The sequence below is a fragment of the Elephas maximus genome, chromosome 2, assembly GCF_024166365.1.
Source record: "Elephas maximus indicus isolate mEleMax1 chromosome 2, mEleMax1 primary haplotype, whole genome shotgun sequence".
Lineage (NCBI taxonomy): Eukaryota > Metazoa > Chordata > Mammalia > Proboscidea > Elephantidae > Elephas > Elephas maximus.
The window spans coordinates 226,897,094-226,919,199 of record NC_064820.1 but is presented as its reverse complement, the minus strand read 5'-3'; the positions used below and the strand labels follow the sequence as shown (position 1 = coordinate 226,919,199).

The 22,106-nt window shown below is 49.4% G+C and overlaps 1 protein-coding gene and 1 long non-coding RNA gene across 5 annotated transcripts in view; one reads left to right on the top strand and one right to left on the bottom strand.

The window, feature by feature from the left end:
- Positions 1-5,865, bottom strand: part of PKNOX1 (PBX/knotted 1 homeobox 1) — a 79,722-nt gene extending 73,857 nt beyond the window's left edge. For 2 of the 4 annotated variants that reach the window (XM_049874961.1, XM_049874960.1), the window contains exon 1: positions 4,980-5,120. The gene's annotated coding sequence lies outside the window, so the exon portion shown is untranslated. Of the gene's footprint in view, positions 1-4,979; positions 5,121-5,807 lie in introns of those variants that run through there. The other 2 variants (XM_049874959.1, XM_049874956.1) reach the window with 2 other exon arrangements.
- LOC126070613 (uncharacterized) lies at positions 5,353-21,802 on the top strand. Its single transcript, XR_007516226.1, has 3 exons — positions 5,353-6,869; positions 15,803-16,058; positions 19,941-21,802. It is a non-coding gene; the product is annotated as an uncharacterized LOC126070613 (long non-coding RNA).
- The last annotated feature ends 304 nt before the right edge of the window (positions 21,803-22,106 follow it).

Sequence of the window (22,106 nt, the reverse complement as noted above, 5' to 3'; positions counted from 1 at the left end):
CTAATTTTTAAACGCAAAAAAAAAAAACTTTGATAAAATATATCACACAACATGTAACAAAATATACAGAGTGCTTACCAAGCTCTTACCATTATTAAGGCATTATTTTTAGAAAAGTCTGGTCAGGTTGTTCTGGTAATGTCAATCACAGTGCCTACCAACCCACAGAGACTGGCCCACTGCTGAGAGGGCGTGGTGCAGGTGGCAGGTGTCCACCCTCTGGGGCACAGCTCGTTGGCCAGGCCAGGTCCCAGCCCACAGGCAGCACCTGGGAGGAGAGTGGAGGGACCGCAAGCTTAGTCACTCACTCTCTCTGCACTGAACGCAGAGGAGCAGGCAGGAGGACTGAGGGGACTAGGAAAGGGCTTCAAGGCAGAAGCAGGGACAGGGCTGTGAGGAGGCAGAGAACATGCAAGCTGAGCTGTGGAGAATAGTTCACTTTAACAATGAAGACCAAGACCCTGGTGGGCAGCTGGGTCCTTGCAGAGCCCAAACCTCTGCACAAGGCCCAGCGACGTGGCTGTCTCTGAGAGCCCACTAGATTCCCATTGTCCTTATTCCTGTGTGATCCCTACTCGGTATCTTAAGTGAGCCTGAAGAAAGGAGACACCACTCCTGGCCGCTCAGTTCTGGTCAGACTGCAGCCAGAGCAGCATTTCTAACCCTGCCCTCTGCGGCTCGCCTGAATGGAGGTTTGCTCTGTAAATGACTAGGCCTGAAAGGCGGCAGGATCACAGGGCACAAATAATGGCACAGAAAGGGACACCAACACTCCCACTGAAGAGCTCATCCCAGGAAGAAGGCAGGGGGCCTAGGGGCTGGACCTGGTGGGCCAACCACAGCGTTATCACCCTAGAAAGGCCACGACAGTAAGATGGACCCAGCATTTTTACTAACTCAAAGGCCATCTATCTCCTGACCTGCTACATCAGTGGTTTTCAAGTTTTTAAAAAGCTGTAGAACCTTTTCCCTGCAAACTCTTAATGTGGACCCTCATAGATATAAAATGGACCCGAGCGAGGAGACTGATCTGTCCCCTTGCCAAGTCCCTAACGCAAGTCTTCCTCAGAGCTTCAGAGAAAGTTTTAAACCACAGCGTCCGATGTCTGCCGTAATATCACGTTGCCTTTGGTGTGAATTTTCCAGCAGCAATGACGTTAAACCAGTGCCAATCCCAAACAAGGGACTAATGTTTGCTGAGGGCCAGGCAGCTGGCTCAGTACTCTGCATACACTGATGACAGATGACAACAGAGAAAACGCACTGCCGTCGAGTCAATCCCGTCTCATAGTGACTCTACAGGTCAGGGCAGAACTGTCCCACGCGGTTTCTAAGGCTGTAGATCTTTAGCAAAGCAGGCTGCCAGATCCTTTCTCCCACCGAGGAGTTGGTAGGTTCCAATCGCCGACCTTTTGGTCAGCAGCCAAGTGCTTAACCACTCCACCACCAGGACAGAAGGGCAGGTATAACTAGCCCCATTTAACAAACAAGAAAACCAAGGCCCAGGGTTGCATTTGCAGCCAGCCCTTAAGTGTTTTTAACAATTTCCAGATTGAACAGTTCCTAAAATATATTGCTGTTAGTTGCCACTGAGTCAATTCTGACTCATCGTGACCCTATGTGTGCAGAGTAGAATTAAGATCCATAGAGTTTTCAAGACTGTTACCGTTCAGAAGCTAATTACCAGGCCTGTCTTCCAAGCTGCCTCTGGGTGGACTTCAACCTCCAACCTTTTCAGCCAGTAGCTGAGCACTTAACCCTTTGCACCACCCAGGAACTCCCTAAAATATATCACCACTTTGCGTGGCTTCTTAAACACTTTATACAAAACATAACCTTGATGTGTGGTCGGTCACCAGTGGTGTGCTCTGGAAGCAGCCGCCGCTGTCCACCTCACCCAACGACGACCTGACTTGCTAAGCTTAAGTTTCACATACGCTTGGTTCCTACTTCCTGTCAACTCTGCCCGCTTTGCAATCGATATAATCATCTGAAGGAGGGAAAAAGCAGGGCACACACATATTCCTAATAACCCGTGGGCTGAGAGTAATCTGACTTCTAGTGCAGGTTCTTAACTCGGTATCTGTGAAACTGAATGAGAAAAAAAACATCGGCTCTGTATCTGCAATACCCTCTAGCCAAAATTCAGCATTTCTACCAGTATGAATGCAGGCAATAAACCCCGGCTTGTCAGTACCGGAATTTTATCTTATCAGTACCGGTGACCTTTTCCCCAATGGGCATCACACATATTTTCACAAAACATTACAGTTGTTACAGAAATCTCAAAATATCAGTTATTCTCATCACTACTTCAAAAGTACAGTAACTATTAGACCCGCTGTTAGCTAGCTCAGGTTACTCAGTTAATAAAGAGCACCATTATACTATTTTATCACCAATTTGTTTTCTGATATTTCGATAACTATTTCAATACAGTTAGCTTCCTCCTTGATTCTATTTTTATTACAAACATTTTTATGATTCCAGAGGTCAGAGGGCACAAGAAAGGTTAAGACTCCCCCAGGGCATACACTTCAGCAGTTTGCTGCCTTTTCTCCTCAACAGCTGCACACCGTTTACAGTTGTAACACATGTGAATGCTGTAAACAGCTACCACGGTATTCATGTGCAGTACTTCCCTTAAGAAGTATAATCCAGGGCCACAGAAATGTGTACACTGAACCAGACGACACAATTCCCGACTAGATACTTTTGCACCCTGTGTCGTCAACAGTGTAGCTTCTTCCACACTTAAGTCATCGGCATAAAACGTTACTGTTTCAAGCCCGTAGCATTTCCCCTCCCATCAACCCGAGCACAATGTGACCCGGGAAGCCTCAGTCCATTGCTATGCTAAAACAGCACTGTGTGGGTTAAAAGTGTGAGCACTTTGAGTGGCATATCAAAAGGTACATTTTAGATTCAATGAAACATTGTAACTAGATGATCCAGGTACCATTCTCCATGCTAATTAGATGTGCTGCTACAAGCTGGCAGCCAGAGGAGTAAATTAGGGGAAAGGAAAACAATGAAAGGCAAGGTTGAGTAGTCTGTCAGCTGTCTTCCAAACCAATGTACCTACAACTCGAGAATATCACCAATAACTATTCTGCCAAAGAGTTTTACATTTCACCTCAATGCTTCCCTGTAATACTTAGTGAAGTCCACTTTTCCAACATACCAGGGAAAACTATGAAATGATGCTTAAGATGCGTTGTTGTTTTTCCCACACTAAAGTGGAATGTATCTACTTCCTAAGGAAAGTCAATTTTACATAAAGCCAATTCTTACTATCTAAAAAACTAAATTATCACGCCCTTAAGAAAAAAAAAAAAAAAAGTTGCCATCCAATTGATTTTGACTCACAGGGACCCTATGGGACAGAGAAGAGCCGCCCCATAGGGTCTCCCAGGCTGTAATCTTTGCAGAAGCAGACTGCCACATCTTTCTCCCGCAGAGCGGATGGTGGGTTCCGGTAGGTTTGAACCTCCAATCTTTCAGTTAGCAGCCTAGCGCTTAACCACTGCACAACCAGAGTTCCTCTTCACGCCCTAACATGTCCAATATAGCCTGGATTGTTGCAAGTCCACCATCAAATGTATCGAATGTCCACTTGTTTATGTACAAGCTGGTGCGCGCACACACAGCCCCCAAGTATCTGTAACTTCTGCCCTCATCGCTTCTATCAATAAATTCTAAGTCGTATTTTATGAGTCAACCATGACAAATGAAGGGCCTAACGGGTCAAGTCTCAGAGCCACTGTCAAAATAGGGCATTTCCAGAGCCACTAGGAGGAAAGAAAGCAGACTTGATTTTTCTTAAGTGACTCATTTTCTCTAAAGGAATGTGAAAATCCTGCGAGCGGCCAGACCACGCCAAAGACTTCCAGCCATCTATTTCAAAATTGCCATTTAGTATAAACAATACACTTTTAACTAATTCCCTACAAACGGGAACCCCAGCCCTCCGCAAACAGCCCAGGCGCAGGCCGTCTGAACGCCGCGCCGGCCCCTCGGAAGTGGGCGCTCGGGTCCCCCGGTCACCCTGGGGTCGCCCCTTCACCAGCTGCGCGGTCGCGGGGCGCGGAAGCACGGGTCCCGCGGCGGGGCCGGCGTGTGGGACCCCGGGTCGGCAGGGCTCGGCCTGCGCCCCGCGAGCCCGGAGCAGCTCCACGAGGCCAGGGCGCCTCCGAGCGCCGCGCGGCTGGGGACGCCCCCTCAGCGCGGCCCGACCCCGCCTCAAGCCGGGCCTGCGCGCAGCCGCCATTTTCCCGCCTCCCGGACCGCGCGAGCCCCGCCGCCGGCAGCCCCGGAGACCCGCCGCCTGGTGCACCTGTCCCCCCGCGACCGCGACAGAAACCGGGGACCTCGCAGCCCGTTTCCGCCCGCGGCCGGCGCGCGCCCCCGCGGCCGGCGCGCGCCCCCGCGGCCCTAGCCCCCCCACTCTTCCGGTGCGCGCGCCCCCGCGGCCTCAAGCCCCGCCCCGCCCAGCGCGCGCCTCCGGTTCCCAGCCCCGCCCCTCCCGGCCCGCGCGCGCCCGCGGCCCGCTCCCCTCCCCCCACTGCCGCCCCCGCCCCGCGCAGGGGCGCGCGCCGCGCTCCGAAAAGGACGGTTAAGAGCGCGCGCCTCGCAGCGGGCCCAGCGAGGCGGCGGCGGCGCCTTCCAGAAATTTCCTTCTGCCTAAACCGACACTCAAAAACAAACTCGGCGCGACCCCGCGTCAGCTCCGGACGGACAGCGCCCCCGCCCCGGCAGCCGCCAGCTCCCCTCCCCCACCCGCTGCCCGCGCGCCCCCCTCCCGCCCCCTGCCCGGGGTGGCGGGTCAAGGGTGGGCTCCCCTCGGCACCGCCGGCCCGCCGCTACCCGGGCGGCGGCGCTGGGGTGGCGGCTGCGGCGGCTCGGCCCGCGTGATTGATAGGGATGGCGGCGGCGGAGAGCTGCGGCGGCGGCGGCGGAGCGGTTGAGTGACAGCTTACCTGGGTGCCAATCTTCATCACACTGACAAGCGGCTGCAGCAATCGGGACCCGCAGTGCCGCGCCCGCGTCCAACCGTCACGCCGACGCTGGGCCACGCGACACAGCCTCGCTCAATGGGAGGAGGGCGACGCCGACGCGCGCCACATCAATATTCAGCGCGGGGGCGGAGCCTGCCGGCCACGGGCCCCGCCCCGCGGCCTGCGAGGCGGGGGCTGGGGGCGGGGCCCGGCGCGGGGGTGGGCCAGCTGCCGGCTCCGCCCCGCCTCGCGCCCAGCCCGGCTACGCCCCCAGCTGGCCGCGCCCGGGCGCGAGGAGCGGCCCGCCCCGCAGGCAGGGATTCCTGGCCTTATGACTATGCAGCGATAGGCGTGGCCTCGGGCGCGCGCCACGCCCCCGCCGCGCCGTCCCTGCCACTGGAAGAGGCTCTGGGATCGCAGCTCCGGGCTGGGCGAGACCATGTTCCGCGGTCAGGCAGGGAGGCCCGGGCTGTACTATCCGAGGATGCAGCCGCCGACCCCCTCGGCCTGCAGGCACCGGGCCCGCCCAGGGTGCGCGGCTCCCCCTTTGTCTGCGGGGCGCCCCTCTACCGAGCTAGGATGAAACTGCGGAGCGCACTTGCGCGCGCCCCGCTTCGCCCCAAACCCGTGGCAGCAGGCTGTGCTCGGCGTCTGGGGTCGCTGTCGATGGGACCTGCGGCATGGGTGGCCCCCATCGACCCTCGGCAGAGGGCTTCCTTCCGGCCACGAGACTGGCGGCGTGGGCTGGGTGAAAACTGCAGGCACGCCCCCGGGTCCGCCGGGTCTCCAGTCCACATGGTGTCAGCGTACCTTTCCGCCCAGGAGACCCCAGCAGGCCCTTGTGTCAAGGTAACATCGGAGCTCCGCTGGCAGAGGACGCCTGTACTGTCAGGGGCCAGCCTCCCAGCATAGCCTGTTTACAAGGTACCGACCATTCCCACGGGCCGCAGCACTCCAGGAACCTAAGGAAAGGGCAGCTCCTTCCGCAGTGCGAATGCACATTGTTTGTCTGACTGTGAACGTTTTCTAGAACGGCCCACCCAGGACGAACCTCGATATTAAGTCCACACACAGCGGTAAAGAAGGGCAGCTCAGCTTGCACCCACCTCCTCCAGGGCCCAGAATGGGGAACTTGCTGGAGGATGACTGAGGTGGACCAGGCATGAACAGCAGGGATAAGATTCTTAATATGGCTGCATGGGTCCACAGACACCATGAAACCACATGCAGAATGCATTTTTCAGGGACAAAGTGTAGCAGAGCAGGGGCCAGGGTGAGTGAGGCAGGTGGAATACGCAGAGAGGCCCCCCGAAAACTCAGTAGTCAAGACTGGCGGCATAACTGTCAAGGTGCAGCGTAAAATGGAAATTCAAGGTCCCTTGTTCAGAAAATTAGTATGAATTCCAAGATGGCAACAGCAGAGCATTACATAAGCAAGGGGCCTTGTGCTGTGAGCCCAGCCTTGCCATCACCTGCCTCACCCTCGTCAGTAGCTTTTATTTGGTTCCCATCAAGCCTTTAAGGCAGTGGGGGCTTCAGAACCGCAGGACCTGGGTGTCTTCAGTCACCCAGAACCCAGTACAAACTATTGCTGGAAAGCCCAGGGGCCAGCTGAGGCCCAGGCCCAGTCCACCCCACCGTCTGGCCTCAGAGCTCTCTGGTATGTCCAGCAGGAGCCTTCTCTGGCTGCTGCGTCTTTTCTTTTCTCCCCATCATCTCCTGCAGATGTGGCCCCAGAGATGGTGGGGGAGGTGGCATGCTAGGTGAGAGCCGGCAGGAACACTGGTGAGCACTTTGAGGGAAACCACAGGAATGTGCCAGCCTTACTGACTGCCCAACCCTGCCTCAGGCTGGTAAGGACATAAAAGAGAGGTAAGACTCGGGCCCTGTGCAGAGCTGAAAATCCAGTGCAAGCGCCATCCGCGACCCCAGCAAGGCCCAGTACCCCCATGTGCTGCATCACAAGGTTGATGGCCTAGCAGAGTTCCAGGAATAAGGGCATGGCTTGTCCTTAACAGATGCTTAGGATCTGGAGAGGCTTAAAAACAACCACAAAAAACAAACGCATTGCCATAGAGTCGATTCCAGCTCATGGTGACCCTGTGTGTTACAGAGTAGAACTGCCCCGTAGGGTTTTCTTGGCTGTAATCTTTCCAGAAGCAGATCACCAGCCCTTTCTTCCACAGTGGCACTGGGTGGGTTTGAACCGCCAACCTTGAAGTTAGCAGTTGAGGGAAAACCATTTGCCCCACCTGGGGACCTTTTGGAGAGGCTTAGGGAAGAAAAATGAATGAGAAAGCCTCTTAAAAATAAGGGCTAGGTTTCTGCTTATCAAGATGGCCAGTTTGGCTGATGCTTAAACTGCTTCAGTTCGCCTGGGTCAGTTGGGGGGCACCAGCAATTAGTAGGGCATGATCCTTTTAAAAATGTCTTAGACTATCCCACTCCTCTCAACAACCCTCCTCCCCCCCAGGCAGAGCTCCCATCTCTTCACCATTAACCCATTGCCGTCGAGTTGATTCCGACTCATAGCGACCCTGTAGAGTAGAGCTGCCCCACAGAGTTTCCAAGGAGCACCTGGTGGATTTGAACTGCAGACCTTTTGGTTAGCAGCAGTAGCTCTTAACTACAATGCCACCAAGGTTTCCAGAGTCTTCACAGGAACCCCCAAACCCTATGTGATCTTTCCCTGCCACCATGCCTGTCTGACCTCAGTGCCCACACTACCTTCCTCATTCACCGGCTCGCATCAAATCAGTCCCCCTGCTGCTCCTTGATCACACCAGACCTGCTTTGCCTCAGGACCTTGGCACTGCATGTTCCCTCTGCCTGAAGCACTCTTCCCAGACATATCCACATGGTTCTCTCTCTCACCTCCCTGAAGCCTTTGCTTCAATATCAGTTTCTCAGGTTTAAAATTTAAGTCCCCAGTATAAATCCTATCTCCCTGTCTTAGTCATCTAGTGCTGCCATAACAGAAATATCACAGATGGATGGCTTTCACAAACAGAAATTTATTCTCTCACAGTTTAGGAGGTTAGTAGTCTGAATTTGGGGGCGGGGGAGGGCTGGCTTTAGGGCAAGGCTTTCTGTCAGTGCTTGGGGAAGTCCCTTGTCTATTTTGAGATTCTCTTTCACTCTCCATTTCTTGATTGCTTGTTTAATCTCTTTTATATCTCCAAAGAGATTGATTTAAGACACGCCCTACACTAATACTTCCTCATTAACATAACAAAGAAAGTCCATTCCTAAATGGGATTATAACCACTACAAAAACCAAACCAAACCCGTGTGGTCAAGTGGATTCTGACTCATAGCAACGCTATAGAACAAAGTAGGACCACTACAGGGTTTAGGGTTCACAGCACAAATGCGGGGCGGGGGGAGGGGGGAATGACACAATTCAATCCGTAATATTCCCTCAGCCTGCTTTCTTCTCCATGGGGTTTGTACAGGTACTTCTGACATACTGTGTAATTATTACATGTATTCGTTTTCTCGGGCTGCCTTAGCAAGTACCACAAACTGGGTGGCTTGTAGGAATGGAAATTTATTATCTCAGTTCTGAAGCCTTGAAGTCCAAGTCACCGTGTCTGCCATGTTGTTTCCTCAGAGGCTCTGAGCAAGAATCTATTCCGTACCTCTCTCCCAACTTCTGTTAAACCCATTGCCGTCGAATGGATTCTGAGTCATAATGACCCTATAGGATAGCCCCATAGGGGTTCCACAGGGCACCTGGTAGATTTGAACTGCTGACCTTTTGGTTAGCAACTGTAGCTCTTAGCTACTATACCACCAAAAAAAAAAACCCAAACCTATTGCCATTGAGCTGATTCAGACTCATAGCGACCCTATAGGACAGAGTAGTACTGCCCCATAGAGTTTCCAAGGAGTGCCTGGTGGATTCAAACTGCCAACCTTTAGGTTAGCAGCCAAGCTCCTAACCACTGTACCACAGGGTTTCCACTATCCCACCAGGGTTTCCTAACTTCTGTTAGCTCCAGGCACTCCTTGGCTTATAGATGCAGCACTCCAAATGTCTGCCTCCGTCTTCACATGGCCATCCTTCTTGTGTCTTTCTTTCTGTCTCTACTATTCTTTTATAAGGGCATCACTCATAGAGGATTAGGACCCACCTTACTCCAGTATGACTTCATGTTAACCTAACTGATCACATCTTCGAAGACCCTATTTCCAAATAGGGTCACATTCATAGGTACTGGAGATCAGGACTTCAGCATATCTTCTTGGGGGATACAATTCAATCTATAACGCTGTATAACTAACTTATTTGTTCCGTCTGTTGTCCGAAACAGCACACACACGCAGGCAGGCACGCATAAACACTAGACTTTACTCATCACATGAGTAGGAATTTTACTGTCATTCACTGATGAACATGTGGCAAATGTTTTATTGAACTCATTCTTTACATGGGAAAACTGGTAAGATGTTAGAGCCAGTTCGAAGGAAAATGCAAAGAACAAGAGTACTGGAACTAACTTGCAAATTGTGCAAAACTAGCTAGTGGAGGGTGTGGGGAAGGTTGTCCTTACCCTGTGCAGAATCCATTTACATGTCCATAGAAAAAAATCATTTGCATTGTCATTGTTATTGTTAGCTGCCCCCAGGTAGACCACTTACTCATGGTGACCCCATGCACAGCAGGATTGGACCATTGTGCCCCACACGGTTTTCACTGACTGATTTTTGGAGGCAGATCAGCAGGTCTTTCTTCCTAGTCCATTTTAGTCTGGAAGCTCCTCTGAAACTGGTTGAGCATCATAGCAACACACAAGCCTCCACTAACAGATGGGCGGTGGCTGCACTTAGTTTTTATTATGGATTGGATTGTGTCCCCCCAAAATAAGTGTCAACTTGGCTAGTCCGTGATTCCCAGTATTGTGTGATTGTCTACCGTTTTGTCGTCTGATGTGATTTTCCTACCTGTTGTAAATCCTACAACTATGATGTTAATGAGGTGGGATTAGCGGGCAGTTATGTTAATGAGGCAGGACCCAATCTACATGATTAGGTTGTGTCTTAAGTCAATCTCTTTTGAGATATTAAAGAGAGGAGTGAGCAGAGAGACAGGGAGACCTCATACCACCAAGAAAGCAGCTCTGGGAGCAGAATGCATCTTTTGGACCTGGAGTTTCTGCATGGATAAGCTCCTAGACCAAGGGAAGATTGATGACGAGGACCTTCCTCCAGAGCCGACAGAGAGAGAAAGCCTTGCTCTGGAGCTGGTATCCTGAATTTGGACTTCTAGCCTCCTAAACTCTAAGAGAATAAATTTCTCTTTGGTAAAGCCATCCACTTGTGGTATTTCTGTTATAGCAGCACTAGATGATTAAGATGACTAAGGCAGTTCTCTACAATTCATAGATTGTACAATAGCTCAAAGTTAATGAAAAGTTCGAATCAGATAACCTAAAAGGGCAAGTTCTCAAGAATGTATAGTTTCCCATTGGAGATGCTCAGTATTCCTTTTTGCTTGTCCTAAATTTCCTTACACTGTGAAATCTGGGTTTAGTTGTTGAGAAAATCCTAACCTAGAAACACAGCTGGCTGGAGGAATTGTCAGGGGAATCATAGGGCCTGAGCTCTGGTCCAGTCAAATGGCCCGGATCCTGTGGTTCAAGAATTCTCATTGTGCTCCTTACTCACCCACAGGTGAGGATGGTCCTCAGTCCACTGGGGAGCTGTGCTTCATGACTGGTCACCATGTTCCACCCATGTCCACCCACACCAAGGGATGGTCCTCAGTCCACTGGGGAGCTGTGCTTCATGACTGGTTGCCACATTCCACCCATGTCCACCCACTCCAAGGAATGGTCCTCAGTCCACTGGGGAGCTGTGCTTCTTGGCCGGTCGCCATGTTCCACCCATGTCCACCCACACCAAGGGATGGTCCTCAGTCCACTGGGGAGCTGTGCTTCTTGGCTGGTTGCCACGTTCCACGCATGTTCACCCACACTAAGGGATGGTCCTCAGTCCACTGGGGAGCTGTACTTCATGTCTGGTGGCTATGTTCCACCCATGTCCACCCAAACCAAGGGATGGTCCTCAGTCCACTGGGGAGCTGTGCTTCTTGGCTGGTTGCCACATTCCACCCATGTCCACCCACACCAAGGGATGGTCCTCAGTCCACTGGGGAGCTGTGCTTCATGGCTGGTTGCCACGTTCCACCCATGTCCACACACACCAATGGATGGTCCTCAGTCCACTGGGGAGCTGTGCTTCATGGCTGGTGGCTACTTTCCACCCATGTCCACCCACACAAAGGAATGCTTCTCAGTCCACTGGGGCGCTGTGCTTTGTGGTGGTCGCCACGTTCCACCCATGTCCACCCACACCAAGGGATGGTCTTCAGTCCACTGGGGAGCTGTGCTTCATGGCTGGTCACCACGTTCCACCCATGTCGACCCACTCCAAGGGATGGTCCTCAGTCCACTGGGAAGCTGTGCTTCATGACTGGTTGCCACGTTCCTCCCATGTCCTTCCATACCAAGGGATGATCCTCAGTCCACTGGCGAGCTGTGCTTCATGGCTGGTCACCACGTTCCACCCATGTCCACCCACACCGGGGCATGGTCCTCAGTCCACTGGGGAGCTGTGCTTCATGGCTGGTTGCCACGTTCCACCCATGTCCACCCACACCGGGGCATGGTCCTCAGTCCACTGGGGAGCTGTGCTTCATGGCTGGTTGCCACATTCCACCCATGTCCACCCACACCAAGGAATGGTCCTTAGTCCACTGGGGAGCTGTGCTTCATGGCCGGTTGCCACGTTCCACCGATGTCCACCCACACCAAGGGATGGTCCTCAGTCCACTGGCGAGCTCTGCTCCATAGCTGGTCACCACATTCCACCCGTTTCTACTGACACCAAGGGATGTTCCTCAGTCCTCTGGGGAGCTGTGCTTCATAGCTGGTTGCCATGTTCCACCCATGTCCACCCACACCAAGGGATGGTCCTCAGTCCACTGGGGAGCTGTGCTTCATGACTGGTCGCCACGTTCCACCCATGTCCACCCACACCAAGGGATGGTCCTCAGTCCACTGGGGAGCTGTGCTTCATGGCTGGTCGCCACATTCCACCCATGTCCACCCACACCAAGGGATGGTCCTCAGTCCACAGGGAAGCTGTGCTTCATGACTGGTTGCCACGTTCCACCCATGTCCCAGAGCTGCTGTCGGTTATACTGGGTACAGCTCATGGGGTTAAGAGAATGGCCTTGGGATTTGCAGAGTGCTTTTACTGTTTACAAAGCACATGGGCATGATCTCATTTAGAGATGAAAACCTAAGCCATTGCTCTCCTTAAATTTATCTTTTTTTTGGTTTTTCTAACTTCTGCTTTACAAACCCTGGTGGTGTAGTGGTTAAGAGGTACGGCTGCTAACCTAAAGGTCGGCAGTTCATATCCACCAGGCATTCCTTGGAAACCCTATGGGACAGTTCTGCTCTGTCCCATAGGGTCGCTATGAGTTGGAATCTACTTGAAGGCAGCAGGTTTTATCTTTCTTATTAAGAGAGAGGGGTTGTCTAATCCTCTGTGTGTTTGATAAATACTTGTTAGCAGAGAGTCGTTGTTAAGGATTGGATTGTGTCCCCGCTCCCCAAAATATGTGTTAGGATCTGAGCCCCTATACCTGTGGATGCGATCCTATTTGTCAAGTTAATGAGGCCATACCAGTACAGGGTGTGTCTAAAACCTAATCACTTCTGAGTGATAGAACAGCGTACACACAGAGACAAGGAAGCACAAATGGGGGACATAGAGGCCACGTGAGGATTGCCACGGAACCAGGGCTACAGAAGCTGAAGGAGACAAAGATCTTCTCCTAGAGCCAACAGAAAAAGACTTTCTGTAGAGCCGGTGCTCTGAATTCGAAATTCTAGCCTCCCAAACTGTGAGAAAAGAAAAAAAAAATTCTGTTCTTTAAAGCCAGCCACATGTGGTATTTCTGTTACAGCAGCACTAGGTAACTAAGACAGCCATTAATTTAAAATCTGTTCATCAACAATATGTTTATTGAGGGTGTACTCTGGAAAGGGAGCCCTGGTGGCACAATGATTAAGAGCTTGGCTGCTAATCAAAAGGTCAGCAGTTCAAATCTACCAGCTGCTCATTGGAAACCCTATGGGGCAGTTCTGCTCTGTCTTGTAGGGTTGCTGTGAGTTGGAATCGATTCACTGGCAGTGGGTTTACTCTGGAAAGGGCACTGAGGTGGCCTCTTGTCCCCAGTGCTCACATTATGGAGTTGTGATCCCTGACTGCACAGGACTTTGGATGATTTTTGCAGTTGGACCCATCCCCCTGCCCCAGAACAGCTGCTTTGATGGGGAGAAGTGCCTGCCTGCGTCTCCGGTTACACAGCAGTTGTTTCTTCCTGCCTTCGGCCACCAAGCCGCACCCCAATGGCTGTTCAAACCACAGTTAAAGGACAGGCCCATGAGGTCAGTACTGCCCCCGAGGAGAATGGGGCCAGACCAGAGCAGACCTCCCTGGGCTCCAGGAGCTGCGAACAGCAGAGCGACCTCACTGCTCTGTTGCAATCAGCAACATTTTGAAACGAGTTGCTGTTTCAATTTCCTTATGGTTAGCTCAGTTCTTAACTACACTCATAGTCAATGCACGTTGCCTATCCTGTCCTCTTTGTAAAAATCTTTTTCCCTCTGAAGTTACAAAAGTAACAACAACAAAAGCCTTTGCAGGGCCAAGCCAGCTTTTTTCTACATCCTGCAGACCAGCACAGGGAGTCAGGGAGGTCAGTAGACAGAGCCCTTCTCTCCTGGAAGCTCTGAGCAGTCGCTCCAGCCTGTGTGTGCTCCCACTTACTGATCTGAAAAAAGAAATCAATAAGCAAAGAGTTGAGCCACTCTTTGTTGTTTGCTACTATAAGCAATGCATTTTAAACATTGCTGAAGACCCCCTTCTGGAAAAGGATTTCTACACAGAAGGAAAGAAGGAAGACGATCAAGAGAGGGAAGAGGGTAGGAGCTAGGGGCAGGATGGGCTCCAGGGTCCAAGAAGCTAAAAACAAACAAACAAACAAAGTCACTGATTGCTGCTTGTAATGTGATAACCCAAGATGCTAAAAAAAAAAAAAAAGTAACTTAATAAATGGTCAGAGTAATGGGTTGAATAGTGTCCCTCCAAAATTCACATCCACCAGGAGCCTCAGAATGTAACCTTCCTTGGAAATAAGAGCCTTTGCATATGTAATTACTTAAGGTCATACTGAGGTAGGGTGGGCCCTAATCCAATGACTGATGTCTTTGTAAGAAAAGGAGAGGAGGACACAGAGACACAGACAGAAGATGGCCATGTAGAAATGGAGGCAGAGATTGGAGTGATGTGGCCGCAAGCCGAAGAATGAATGTTAGGAGCACTACAAGCTAGAAGGGACAAGGAAGCACCCTACCCTAGAGGCTTCAGACGTAGCCCGGCCCTGACCACACCTTGATTGCAGACTTCTGGCCTCCAGAACTGTGAGAAAATAAATTTGTGTGGCCGTAAGCCTCCAGTGTGTGGTGCTTCGTCATGGCAGACTGTATTAGGAAACAGGCAGCACCCCACACCAGCTGTGGGGCACCTCTACATGCCAGAAACCCACAGTCACTCACTAAAAATATCAAGGAAAGAGGCCTGGGCTTGAGATCGACAGCCTCAGACTTGGATTGCCCAGTTCATCCCATGTGACTCCACCAAGCCACCTCACCCCCCTGACCTCTGTTTTCTCAGTAAAATCAAACCACAGAGCTAGTCAACGGCCCTTAAGATCCCCTTTGGTTCCAAATTCCTTTAGCTCTCTCTCTTCCCTCTGTCACCTCCTGAAATACTCAAGAGGTTAAATTTATAAGGTAAGGAATTTCCTAACTATGAAGAACCGTGAAGCTCAGACTTAAATTCCCCAGAGGGCTGAAACAAGTCCCTCCGCAACACCCCGCTGTCACACTTCCCCGCTGGCTCTGGCGTGTGGAAATGCTGGGGCCCAGCTGCTGGAGTCACTTGGCAGCCGCGTGGCTCAGAGTGCCCCTCTCCTTAACAACAGCCTCGCACAGCCTGTCACCTGCCTCTGTGCTGACCGCTAAAGAGGACGTGGGAGGCTTCAGTGTGCTCTAAGAGAATCAGAAGCAGAGATGGTCCATGAAGCCCTCCTCTCTCATCAAAAGGCCTCGAGTGCTGATGGCTGAGGAAACTAGAAACATCTGCAAAAATTGGCAAAGCAGTTCATAAATCCCATGGCTGTTAGTAGCCAATAAGCTTAAAAAAAAAAAAAAAAAAAAAAAGCTTGCAGTATTTTAAATGCAGAAGAAAGGCTTACTTAAAAAGTCCATCTGTAATATTCCTGAAACTATGCACTACTACTGTATCTTATCCTTCACTCAGAAAAAAAAAAAATCATTTGTTGAACATTGTATTAGTTTCTTATGGCTCCTGGAACAAATTATCAAAACTCAGCGGCTCAGAACAACACAAATTTATTCTTGTACAGTTCTGGAGGTAAGAAGTCTTAAATAGGTCTCCAAAACAAACAACAAAGAAAACCAAGCCCGCTGTCACGGAGTTGATTCCAGCTCATAACAACCCTATAGAACAGAGTAGAACTGCCCCATAGGCTTTCCAAGGAGCAGCTGGTGGATTCGAATTGCCAACCTTTGGGTTAGTAGCGGAGCTCTTAACCACTGGGCCACCGGGGCTCCAAAATGAGTCCCACTGGGCTAAAATCAAGGGGTGGGCAGGGCTGTGTTCCTTTCTGGAGGCTCTAGATTCCGTTTCCTTGTCTTTTCCAGATTCCAGATGCACCTGCATTCCTTGGCTGGTAGTCCCTTCCCTCTTCAGAGCCAACACTGGTGACCGAGACCTCACCTCACATCATCCTGATCCTGACTCTACTTCCTTCTCTTCTCCATTTAAGGACCCTGTGATTACATTGGGCCCACATGGATTGTTGTTGTTACTTGCCATCAAGTTGTCTCTAACCCGTGGTGACCTTATGTTTAACAGAATGAAATGTTGTCCAGTCTCACGCCATCTTCATTATCATTGGTATGTTCGAGTCCTTTGCTGCAGCTATTGAGGGTTTCCATCATTTTGCTGACCCCCTACTTTACCAAGCATTATGTCCATTTCTAGCAATTGGTCTTTCCTGATGACATGTCTGAAGTACATCTAGGTTCCCAAGAGGAGCAAAACCAGTGGGATATACACAAACACACACAGAGAGAGAAAAAGAGATTTATTTCAAGGAAATGGCTCATACAATTGTGGAAGCTGACAAGTCCCAAATCTGTAGGTCAGGCAGCAGGCCAGAGACCTCTGCTGGCTCATGGGATTGTAGAGGCTGGTGACTCCAAAATCTGAAGGTCAGGTGGCCACCAGAAATTTCCACAGGCTTACTTCCCAGGAACCAGAGGTCAGGTGGATAAAAAAAGCATAGGGCAGCTGGGGGGAGGAAGAGAGAGCTTGGCCAGAACATCCGTTTATATACTGGAGACAGGCCACACCCCTTTCAACTGATTGGCTGATCACATCATGGAAAGTGATTACATTGTATTACACTATGTAAGAGCAACCAGTCCAGTGCCTGGCAAACCTGATAATCAGAGCTTAGCCAAGTTGGCACATAATATTAGCTGTCACAGTAAGCAAGCTGAAGTGTCGCCATTCTCACTCTTAAGGAGCATTTTGATCGCGTTTATCCAAAGACTGATTTGTTCTGTCTCCTGAAAGTCTATGGTTTATTCAAAATTCTTTGCCAACACCACAGTTCAAATGCATCAATTTTTCCTTCTGTCTTCCTTTTTCTAAGCAATTTGTTACTATTTTTTATTGCAATGTCTTTTTGTTTTATACAGTAGTGCATATGAATTGTTTAAAAATTATAGAAAGGTGTAATTTTGAAGGTACAAATCTCTGTAGTCTTACACTCACTCTGTCTCCTGCTCAGTAACAAGTGAAAACTACTCTTCACAATTAGATGTAAATGAGGTCATACATTTTTCTGTGAGCAATATTTTTTAAGCAACTACATCCTTGTTTGGAGCCCTGGTGGCACAGTGGTTAAGAGCTTGGCTGCTAACCAAAAGGTTGGCAGTTCAAATCCGCCAGCCGTTCCTTGGAAACCCTATGGGTTCTACTCTGTCTTACAGGGTCGCTATAAGTCAGAACCAACTTGATGGCACCTAACAACAACAATATCCTAGTTTGTTAAGGAACGATATTTATGAAACAAGTCAAAGGCAGCTAGAAAATCACCCTATAGCACTGGTTTTCAACTGAGAGGGCAGCTTTTCTCCCCAGAAGACATTTGGCAATGTCTGGAGAAATTTCTGTTGTCACAGCTCTTGTGAGTAGAGGCCAGGAGTGCCCTAAACATTCCTACAATGCACAGGATAGCCTGTCACAATAAGGAATTTTTTTTTTTAAACACCAGCTGCCGTGGCATTGATTCCAATTCATGGTGACCCCATGTGTATCAAAATAGAACTGTGCTCCATAGAGTTTTCAATGGTTGACTTTCCAGAAGCAGATCACCAGGCCTTTCTTCCTGTCTTCCTTTTCCATCATCCAGTTTTGGCATGCGTATCAGGCAATTTGAAAAGACCATGGTTTGGTTCAAGTGCACCTTAGTCATCAAAGTGACATCTTTGCGTGAAATGTGACTTTCATTTCATTGCTGTTAAAAACTTTAAAGAGGTTTTTTTTTTTTTTTTGTCAGATTTGCCCAATGCGATGCCTTGTTTGATTTCTTGACTGCTGCATCCATGAGTGTTGATGGCAGATCCAAGTAAAATGACGTCCTTGATAACTTCAATCTTTTCTCCGTTTATCATGATGTTACTTATTGGTCCAGTTGTGAGGATTTTTGTTTTCCTTATGTTGAGGTGTATTCCATACTGAAGGCTGTGGTCTTTCATTTTCATTAGCAAGTGCTTCAAGTCCTCTTCACCTTCAGCAAGGAAGGTTGTGTCATCTGCATAATGCAGGTTGTTAATCAACCCCCCTCCAATCCTGATGCCCCGTTCTTCTTCATGTAGTCCAGCTTCTCGGATTATTTGCTCAGCATACAGAATGGATAATTAAGGTGGAAGGATACCACCCTGTTGTACACTTTTGCCAATGCTGACCCACACAGTATCCCCTTGCTCTATTCGAACAACTGCCTTTTGATCCATGTACAGGTTCCAAAAAAAATTTTTTTTTTCCCACAGGTTCAGCTTGAGCACAATCAAGTGTTCTAGAATTCTCATGTTTCATAATGTTATCCACAATTTGTTATGATCCACACAGCAAATGCCTTTGCACAGTTGATAGAACACAGGTAGACATCCTTCTACTGTTCTGTGCTTTTATGCCTTATTTTTCTTGTTCACTGCGTCTTACTTTACTGTGCAGGCCAGCCATTCTCAAACTTTTTGGTCTCAAGACCCCTTTGCACTCTTAAAAATTATTGGGACCCCAAAGGGCTTTTGTTTATGTGAGTTGTATTATCTGTTGATATTTATGATATTATAAATTTAAAAAAAATTCTAATTTGTTTTATTCATTTAAAAATTATAATCACAAACCCACTCCATGTTCATGATAACATGAATAACATAGTTAAAGAAAAATAGCCATTTTCTAAAAAAAAAAAAAAAATAGTGAGAAAACGGGCATCGTTCACATGTTTGCAGATCTCTCTAATGTCCAACTGAATAAAAGATGGCTGGATTCTCATATCTGCTTCTGCCTTCAGTCTGCTGTGATCTGTTGTTTTGGATGATACATAATAAATTTGGCTTCTCAGAGATACATACATTAAAAAAGAAAAAAAAATGCCAGTGAGCCATCTCTGACTTGTGGTGACCCCATGAGTGTCAAAGTAGAACTGTGCTCCATAGGGTTTTCGATGGCTGATTTTTTGGAAGTAGATGGCCAGGCCTTTCTTCTGAGGCACCTCTGGGTGGACTGGAACCTCCAGCCTTTCAGTTAGCAGCTAAACTCTTAACTGTTTGTGCCACCCAGGGGACTGTACACTTGGAGAAGGGAGAAGTATTTACACAGGCCTTCACAGAATTTGGAGCCTTCGTGGGGCCAGTGGTTAAGCATTTGGCTGCTAACCAAGAGGTCGGCTGTTTGAATCCATCAGGCGCTCCTTGGAAACCCTATGGGGCAGTTCTGTTCTGTGCTATAGGGTCGTTATGAGTTGGAACCATTTTTTCACATAATTAGATACTTCACCACAACTCAACACGTGGATACTTCTTAAAGGTTTGTTGCAATGTGGACTCTGCCCCCACGTGGGCGAACTTCCTTCACTCAATTATATGACACCCACTGGCCTAACTGGCGCTTTGAATGGATCTTTTACCCACACCTAATTTTATAACACGGCTGCTTGGTCATTTGGGAAATACGGATTCACTAAGTTATACAGATCTGGCAAGTGTTGACACATTTCATTAGAGAAGATCACATTTGTTAATGTCACCGCCTGCCTCCTCAGAGAGGTCTTTAAGTTTGGGAAGCTGTCAGTCTCACAGTGACAGACACAAGTCTTCCAGAATTCTCATTTTCACTTGAAAGTTCAAATGTTATCATTGACAGCAAGTGTTGTCAGTTGTTTTCCTTAAAGTGACAGGCTCGCTTTGTCATTTTTGAGAAGTAGCTGCCAGCACCCAAGTCTGGATATACATAGTTTGTCTGTCTGTTGTTCTTCCTGGTAAAGATGGAAAAAAACCAACAGCTAGTTCCGCCCGCAGTTCTCACAGGGGCCCAAGGGCTTCTCCTTGAGCGTCCATCATACTTTGGTAGGCAGCAGAAGGACTTTATGGAATATTAAAAAGCTGCGCAGCCAATAGCCAAAATTTAATAAAATTAGTAAGCTTTAATGCTTCATGAAGGACATTCTCAAGTGAAACTGTCCCTTTTTTTTTTTTTTAACAGCATAAAGAGGAAGAGTATAGTGGCGCCTGGTAGTTTGCTATCACTGCCTTGATTTGTATGTGCTGATACCGGCAGTTTTATCCACCGTGGCTTTCAGACCATCATAGCAAATGCCAGCACAGTGAGGAAGGCGGATAACATCTTGGTATTACTATGAAGGAGGACTCTAGTGTTTCAGTGGTGGAATTCTTGCCTTCTGTGTGGAAGACCCAGGTTCGATTCCAGGCCAATGCACCTTATGGGCAACTATCGCCCGTCTGTTGTTGGAGGTTTGCACGTTGTTGTGATGCGGAACAGGTTTCAGGCTAAAACGGACTAGGAAGAACGTTCTGGTAATCCACTTCTGAAAATCAGCCAATGAAAACCCTGTCATGCATGGGGTCCCCACGAGTCAGGGGCCAACTCCACAGCAGCTGACAACAGTAACAACCATGTTAGGGAAAGAGCTTTGACCTTGAGGACTCCCTGAAAGGGTCTTGAGAACCCTCAGGGGCTTGGACCACGCTTTCAGAGTAGTTGGTTGAGGCCTTAATATTATACAGAAGAATGAAGCTCTTTGGGTTGATTCCTAGTTAGTTATTCCGCAGGATCTCTTTTTAGAGTCTTATTTTCTTCCTTACATCATTAATTGATTCATTAATTTGTTATTGAGAGCCAGTGAGGTGCAGGGTCCTGTACTGTGTTCAGTGCACACTCGCCTGAGCCGCCTTCTGTTTTTCATGTTAAGTGGAGTTCAATTTTACACACTCCTCCGAGGTTTCTTGCACACCATGTACCAGAAGCTGTTCAAATATTGTAATATAGTGAACACTCCACCAATTCACTAAATTACTCAATTCTCTACTCTGATAAAAGGCAGGTCCTTACAGATAAAATTTCTTGACAAGGTCAATGAGCAGTGGAAACCTGACAACTAACGTGGGACAGGAAGTCAGCCATGGAGAACAAGCTATAGCACAAAGGGCCAGGGGACAGTGCAGAAACAAAGAAAAGAAGGCTTGAGTCGTGTTTCCCCAAAAGAACATGTTGAAGTCCTTACCCCGAGTACCTGTGATGATGACCTTGTTCGGAATCAAGGCCTTTGAAGATATTATCAGCTAAATCAGCATGAGGTCTTACCGGAGTAGGCGGGTTCCTAACTCTATGGCGTGTGTCCTTATTAATGAAGAGACACATAGACACACAGAGGAAGGACAACCACATGAAGATGGAGCAGAGGGGCATTGCTGCAGCCACAAGCCAAGGAATGCCCGGGGCTACCAGAAACCTGGAGAGACAGGGAAGGACCCTCCCCTAGAGCCTACAAAGAGAGAGCATGGCCCTGCCAATACTCCGAATTCAATCTTCTGGCCTCCAGAACTGTGAGAGAATAAATTTCTCCTGTTTCTAAGCCACCTGGTGTGTGGTCCTTGGTCATGGCAGCCCCAGGACACTCAAACAGAGGCTTGAGGTTCGCAACAGAGAGACAACGGGACATGAACCTGGCGAGTACATTTTCCACTTTGAGGATGGGTGCTAAGCTGATACTCAGCCATGTTAAAAGAGGCACAACAAGCAAGAACTATGAGGTGGCATGAGGGTGTACAGCAGGCCCTGGACACAGCCATGGTAGCGCTGGCAGGATGAGATTTCCTGAGCTTTGGTCTCTGTGTAAGCTCTTAGAACGGCATAGTAAGGTGGTCACGAGAATGGCTATGAACCCTTTATATATGATCCAACTGCTCCTTCCCTGCTGTGCACAGCCAAGCTACCTCAGAAAGACCGTGGAAGACCATGGTCCAGGCTGGCCACATGCCCATGCTTCTTCCTAAGGGATTGTGCAGGTGAGGATGGGCCACTTAAACATGGTTTCCAATTTCCATCTGCCCACAGCAGTCCGCATCCTTGGGGAAGGTTACCTGCCTGACCCCACAGGGCCCTAGGGCCTGGACACTCTGACCTGGAAGGGCTCTGACCCAGGTCTGGCTTAGGAGGGATGGGGAGGGTGAGGAGAGATGGGGAGGGATGAGGGGGGGTAGGGAGGGCAGGGGAGGGATAAAGGGGATGGCGAGGGATGAGAAGGGATGGGGATAGGGAGGGGTGGGGAGGGATGGAGGATGGGGAGGGATGGGGGATGGGGAGGGATGGGGGATGGGGAGGGATAGGGGATGGGGAGGGATGGGGGAT